The sequence below is a fragment of the Gorilla gorilla genome, chromosome 18 (genome assembly GCF_029281585.2).
Source record: "Gorilla gorilla gorilla isolate KB3781 chromosome 18, NHGRI_mGorGor1-v2.1_pri, whole genome shotgun sequence".
Lineage (NCBI taxonomy): Eukaryota > Metazoa > Chordata > Mammalia > Primates > Hominidae > Gorilla > Gorilla gorilla.
This window is the reverse complement of record NC_073242.2, coordinates 18,090,228-18,097,984: the sequence shown is the minus strand read 5'-3', so window position 1 is coordinate 18,097,984 and position 7,757 is coordinate 18,090,228.

The window sequence follows — 7,757 nt, the reverse complement described above, 5'->3', positions numbered from 1 at the left end:
AGACTCCATCTCAAAAAAAAAAAAAAAAAAGAAACTTAACTGGGCATGGTGGAATGCACATGTAGTCCCAGCTCCTCAGGAGGCCGAGGTGGGAGGATCACTTAGCCCAGGAGTTTGAGGCTGCAGTGAGCCACTGTACTCCAACCTGGGTGATGTAGTGAGACCCTGTCTTAAAAGAAGAAGAAGAAAAAAGAATGAGTTTGTATTTTAAAAGCACTTCAATGATGCCTGGCACTCTGGTGCCAGGGGCCAAAGGAAAAGTTAGTAATACCAATCATTTCCTGAAGACTGTGATATTTGTTTATCATGGGTATTTTTGCATTAATTTTGCATTAATTTTTTCATTCTTTTTCATTTTTAAACATATTGCATCCAAGTGTTATTTATCTTGATGACTGGGTTTTTGGTGCCTCCTTAAATTTTGCTCCCGGGGAGAATGTCTCACTTGCCTCTCCCTCATCCCGGTCCTGGCACCTAAGAAGCAACACATCAGTTCTCATTTGTCTGGAGGGAGCTCAGCATCATTATATGTATTTAAAGAAAAAGATGAATGTGTATATATTACCAATACTTATTCAGAATCTACAAAACTCTGAGCACTGGGGATGGGGCTGTGTGATGGTTAATACTGAGTGTCAACTTGATTGGATTGAAGGATGCAAAGTATTGTTCCTGGGTGTCTGTGAGGGTGTTGCCAAAGGAGATGAACATTTGAGTCAATGGACTGGGAAAGGCAGACCCACCCTCAATCGGGGTGGATACCATCTATTCAGCTGCCAGCATGGCCAGAATAAAAGCAGGAAGACGAACATGGAAGGACTTGACTTGCTGAGTCTTCTGGCCTTCATCTTTCTCCCATGCTGGATGCTTCCTGCGCAACATCAGACTCAAAGTCTTCAGTTTTGGGACTCTTAGACCCACACCAGTGTTTGCCAGGGGCTCTCGGACCTTAGGCCACAGACTGAAGGCTGCACCATCTGCTTCCCCACTTTTGAGGTGTTGGGACTTGGACTGATCCACTACTGGCTTCCTTGCTCCTCAACTTGCAGACGGCCTATCGTGGGACTTTACCTTGTGATTGTGTGAGTCAATTCCCCTTAAGACACTCCCTTTCATATACACATATATCCTATTAGTTCTGTCCCTCTAGAGAACCCTGACTAATACAGGCTGGGAATGAGACATTCTCAGCCACGGTCCTTGACCTCAAGGAGTTGACAGATCACTGATTATTGTTACCACTTATTGAGCATTTACTGTATGCAAGACATGGTGCTAGTGATGTTTTTATTAATCCTTATGGTGACCTTTCAAGAAAGAATCATTACATTCATTTTACAGATGAAGAAATTGGACTCAGAGCAATTAAGCAACTTGCCTGAAGTCATGAAGTTATGAGCTGGGGTCAGGATGTGAACCCAGTCTCTTTCTCTCTCTCTCTCTCTCTCTCTCTCTCTCTCTCTCTCTCTCTCTCTCTCTCTCTCATTCTCTCTCTCTCTCTTTCTCTCTCTCTCTCTCTCTCTCTCTCTCTCTCTCTCTCTCTATATATATATATATATATATATATATATATATATATATCAGGGTCTTGCTCTGTCACCCAGGCTGGGATGCAGTGGTGTGATCATAGCTCACTGCAGCCTCAACACCCTAGGCTCAAGCGATTCTCCTGCCTCAGCCTCCTGAGGAGCTGGGACTACAGGTGCACACAACCATGCCTGGCTAATTTTTAGATTTTTATTGTAGAGATGGGGGTCTCACTATATTGCCTAGCTGGCCTCAAACTCCTGTGGCAAAGTGATCCTCCCACCTCTGTCTCCCAAAATGTTGGGATTACAGTTGTGAGCCACCATGCCTAGCCCTGTGAACCCAGTCTTTTAGACTTTCTACCACGGTATTTGGGTAAGTCCAGAGCTCTGTCCCCATCTCCTGCAAGAACATCTTGAAAGCTGAAGTTATCAGATGGATTTTTCTGGGAGTTCCATTGCTGAGTTCCTCTGATTCATGTCTCAGGAAGCTGGAGTCTAGACATGGCGGGGCCTGTGGGAGGTGGCCCTCCCCTTTTCAGAGTGGATCTGTGCAGCCATCTGCCATCACCCATTCCTGTGGGGGAAAACACAGATTTTCCTGTGTTAAAAAATCTCTGAGACAAGACTTTGGCAGGATCTGAACAGACTGGCGAAGTGGCTCCAGGGTTTCCTGGAAAAGGATGAGAAGGGGGAAAGAGAGGGCAAAGGAGAGGAGGAGAGAGTGGGTGGGAAAGAAGAGGTCAGGGAGAAGAAAAATGAGCAGGAAGAGCCAGCAGACAGCCTCCCAGGTGGATGTCTTTGAAGGTAACTGAAATGCATAGTGGGGTTTTCCCAAAGGGTTTCTGTTAGCCATTTCCCACTCCCAGTAGGGAAACTGGCTTCCCTAATCAGGGAAGGGCAGTTCAGGGCAGTGGAGCAGGGAGTGGCGATAATGCCCATCTTGCAGACTAGTTGCGAAGTTCCAGTGAGATTGAATATCTGAAGTGTAGTGTTGGCACACAATAGGTATTCAACAATGTCAGTTCAGTTCTCTCCTTTTTTATTTTTTATTTTTTATTTTTATGTATTTATTTATTTTTTGAGATGGGGAGTCTAGCTCTTGTCGCCCAGGCTGGAGTGCAATTGCCCGATCTCGGCTCACTGCAATCTTTGCTTCCCAGGTTCAAGGGATTCTCCTGCCTCAGCCTCCCGAGTAGCTGGGATTACAGGCACCCGCCACCATGCTCAGCTAATTTTTGTATTTTTAGTAGAGACGGGGTTTCACCATGTTGGCCAGGCTAGTCTCAAACTCCTGACCTCAGGTGATCTTCCCACTTCAGCCTCGCAAAGTGCTGGGGTAACAGGCATGAGCCACTGCGCCCAGCTAGTTCACTCCTTTTTTAAAGACAGGCTCTTACTCTCTTGCCCAGGCTGGAGTACAGTGGCACAATCATAGTTCACCACAGCCTCAACCTTGTGGGCTCAAGTGGCCCTCCTGCCTCGGCCTCCTGAGTAGCTGGGACTACAGGCATGCACCACCACACCCCACTAATTAACAAATTAGTGGAACGTAGTGGCAGGCACCTGTAATCCCAGCTACTCCAGAGGCTGAGGCAGGAGAATCGCTTGAACCCAAGAGGTGGAGGTTGTAGTGAGCTGAGATCACGCCACTGCACTCCAGCCTGGGTGACAGAGCAAGACTCCATCTCGAAATAAAAAGAAAGCAAAAGGTTCCTTCATTCTCCTTCCTTTATCCATTCACTCAGCACATGCACAGTGAGCACCTAAGTGTGCCAAGCACTGTCCAAGGTACTGGAGATATAACAGTGAACAAAACAGACAAAAGCCCCTGCCCTCATGGAGCTGAGATTCTACTGCGGTAGGAAAAAGTAAAAAAGAAATAGATAATATTATAGGAACTTAGAGAGCTGTGAAAGCTAAGGATAAACAAAGCAGAGAAGGAGGATGAGGGGATGTTAGGGATATTGGTTTCCTAGTTTTTTCTGCTATAACAAATTACAGCATGAATCTAGGGGCTTTAAACAACCCATATGTGTTATCTTATAGTTCTGGAGGTCAGAACTCTAAAATGGATCAGCAGGATTGTATTTCTTCGGGAAGCTCTAGGGGAGAAACCATTTCCTTGCCTTTTCTGGTTTCTAGAGGCTTCCTACATTCCTTGGATCATGGCCCTACGTCATTCTGATCTACATCACTCCTCAGTCTCTGACCCTCTTGCTTCCCTTTTATAAGAGCCTTTACAATTAGATTGAGCCATACAGATAATCTAGGATAAACTCCTCATCTCAAAATCCTTACTTTAATCACATCTGCAACCTCCTTTTTTACCATGTAAAGTAACATTCACAGTTTCTGGGTATCAGCATGTGGACATATTTGGGGAGGGGGTAGTTGTGAATTATTCTGTCTACCACAGGGACAGAGATTTTAGATAAGGTGGCAAGGAAATAGCTTATTTATTTATTTATTTTTAGAGACAGGGTCTCACTCTGTTACCCAGGCTGGAGGGCAGTGGCGCAATCATAGCTCACTGCATCCTTGAACTGTGGGCTCAAGTGAACTTCCCACTTCAGCCTCCTGAGTAGCTGGGACTACAGGTGTGTGCCATCACACCCAGCTATTTTCTTTTTTTGTAGAGACAGGGTCTTGCTATGTTGCTCAGGCTGGTCTCAACCTCCTAGGCCCAAGTGATACTCCCGCCTCAGCATCCCAAAGTGTTGGGATTACAGGCACAAGCCACCACGCCTTCCCAGAAGAACTTATTGATGTGACTTTTGAGTAGGGACCTGAAGGAAGTGGCGGATAGACACCTAGGGAGAGAACCTTCCAGGCAGAGGAAATGTTAGTGCAAAGGCTCTGAGGAGAGAGTGCAATGAGTGTCTGTGTTTGAGGACGAGCAGGGAGGCCAGAAAGGTCACAGCAGGGAGATCCGGGGGCAGAAAGACAGGAACTGAGGTCAAAGAGGTCCTATGGTGGGGGTAAGGGAGAGGTCGTGAAAGGCCTTATAGATGATTGTGAGAAAAATGCCTTCCTCTGAATGAGACGGAAAACCATAAGACCGTTTCTCTAAGCACCTGTTCAATAACTGACTATGAAAGAAAATCTGGGCCAGGCACAGTGGCTCATGCTTGTAATCCCAGCACTTTTTGAGGCTGAGGCAGGTGGATCACTTTGAGGCCAGGAGTTTGAGACCACCATGGGCAACATAGGGACACCCTGTTTCTGCAAAATTAAAAACAAAAAATTAGCCTGATGTGGTGGCACACACCTGCAGTCCCAGCTATTTGGGAGGCTGAGGTGGGAGGATTGCTTGTGCCCAGCAGTTTGAAGTTTGAGGCTGCAGTGAGCTTTGATGGTGCCACTCCAGCTTGGGTGATAGAACAAGACCTTGTGTTTCTAAAAAAAAAAAAACCAAAAAAACAAAACAAAACAAAAAAAACTAAAAGAGATAAGTGAAAAGAGAAGTGCAAAATGAGGTGTAAACATGTAAAAAGGTGTAAGGAAATATGGAAGGGACACAATTGACAAGAGACCAGAAAATGCATAGAATGAAGTCTTCAATGTGTGAAGGGAAAGGGCTAACATAATTATGTTTCAAAGAATTCAAACAAATCACTAAGACAAGTCCCTGAATCTGGGTAGAAAAACAAGCAAAGGGGTGTGAACAGTCAACTCACTAAAGAGAAAATGCAATTAGCTAAGCACATGGGAAAAGTCAGCCTAACTAGTAATCAAAGAAATGCAAATTAAAACAACAAACCGTTATATTTTCACCTCATAAAGATTCTGCAAATGAGAATCCTGGCTTTGGCCTTGGTGGAATGAAATAGGTGCAAGAACCCTGGCAGTGGGAATTGGAAATCTGATTATTTTGGGAAACAGTTTGACACTGGGTAGCAAAACCTTAAACATGGGCATCCTCATTGGCCCAATAAGTCAATTTTTGGCAATCTAGCCCAAGGAAATAATTTTAAATCTGGAGAGAGCCTTATGCATTGCTGCCAAACAGGAGAAACAACTAAACTGTGAGCAATAGGTTAAATAGGCCACGATGCTCATTCTTTTGATATTTTTGTCAATCATATGAATTAGGTGCCAGTTATGTGCCAGGCACTGTTCTAGGTGCCAGGAATACAGCAGTGAACAGAACATCTTGAACTCCTTGCCCTTCATGGGGTTCCGATTCTAGTGAGGGAGCAGGAGAGCAAATAAGAACAGATATGAAGATGCTACATGATGGGGGACAAAGTAGGGCAATGTCACAGAGAGTGGAGGGGATTGCAGGGTGGACAACCACCAGTTTGCTGGGGACATTCAGTTTTAAGGCTGGGGCAGCCCTGGACAAACTGGGATGAGCTAGTAACACTAAGAGGGGCATCCTTGTGATGGGAGTGGTCAGGGTCTTGTCCTCTGAGGAGGTAGGATTTGGTTAGGGACCCAATGCAATGAGGGAGTGAACGATGGGAATGCTGGCTGAGTAGGTTTCCAGGCCGACAGAACAATACCTGCAAAGGCCCGGAGGAAGGAGTGTTCCTGGGGCAATGTGAGGGACTTGCACAAGGCTGGAGTGTCTGGGGCACAGCGTGAAGGAGGATGGTGGTAAGATATAGATTTCAGAGAGGGAAACTCTTGACTCTTGCAGGGAAAGGAAGAAGTTTGGATTTTATTTTAAATCCAGTGAAAGCCTATGGAGGTTAAGCAGGGAAGCAACATGGTAAAATTTATGCTTTTAGAAAGATGACTCTGGCTGCTGTGTGGAGAAGGTGATGCAGGACAAGTAAGCCCCAAAGTTGGGGCTTAGCTTGGGAGGGTTCTTGGCTTCACCCAGGAAAGAATTCCAGGGTGAGCGGTGGTGTTAGACACTTTTATTTTTTTGAGACAGAGTTTTCACTCTTGTCACCTGTGCTGGAGTGCAATGGCAAGATCTCTGCTCATTCCAACCTCTGCCTCCTGGGTTCAAGTGATTCTCCTGCCTCAGCCTCCAGAGTAGCTGGGATTACAGGCACCCACCACCATGTCTGGCTAATATTTTTTTGTATTTTTAGTAAAGACAGGGTTTCACCATGTTGGCCAGGTTGGTTTTGAACTCCTGACCTTAGGTGATCCACCCCCTCCCAAAGTGCTGGGATTACAGGTGTGAGCCACCATGCCTGGCCTAGACACTTTTATTGAAGCAGCAGTGCACAGCAGCAGCAGAGGGACTGCTCCTCACAGAGCAGGTCTACCCCACAGGCAGTGTGCCCAGAGTAGCAGCTCAGAGGCAGTTCTGCAGTCATATTTTTACCCACTTTTAATGATATGCAAATTAAGGGGGGATTTATGCAGACATTTCTAGAAAAAAGGTGGTAACTTCCAGGTTGTTGGGTCATTGCCATGGAAAGGGGCAGTAACTCCTGGGTGTTGCCATGGCAATGGTAAACTGACATGCCACACTCGTGAGAGTGTCTGTTGGAAAGCTGCTTCCACTTTGGCCCTGTTTTTTTTTTTTAGTATTTATTGATCATTCTTGGGTGTTTCTCGGAGAGGGGGATTTGGCAGGGTCATAGGACAATAGTGGAGGGAAGGTCAGCAGATAAACATGTGAACAAGGGTCTCTGGTTTTCCTAGGCAGAGGGCCCTGCGGCCTTCTGCAGTGTTTGTGTCCCTGGGTACTTGAGATTAGGGAGTGGTGATGACTCTTAAGGAGCATGCTGCCTTCAAGCATCTGTTTAACAAAGCACATCTTGCACCGCCCTTAATCCAGTTAACCCTGAGTGGACACAGCACATGTTTCAGAGAGCAAGGGGTTGGGGGTAAGGTTATAGATTAACAGCATCCCAAGGCAGAAGAATTTTTCTTAATACAGAACAAAATGGAGTCTCCTATGTCTACTTCTTTCTACACAGACACAGCAACAATCTGATCTCTCTTTCTTTTCCCCACATTTCTCCCTTTTCTACTTGACAAAACCGCCATCGTCACCATGGCCCGTTCCCAATGAGCTGCTGGGTACACCTCCCAGACGGGGCGGCGGCCGGGCGGAGGGGCTCCTCACTTCTCAGATGGGGCGGCCGGGCAGAGACGCTCCTCACCTCCCAGATGGGGTTGCGGCCGGGCAGAGGCGCTCCTCACATCCCAGACGGGGTGGCGGGGCAGAGGCGCTCCCCACATCTCAGACGATGGGCGGCTGGGCAGAGATGCTCCTCACTTCCTAGACGTGATGGTGGTCGGGAAGAGGCGCTCCTCACT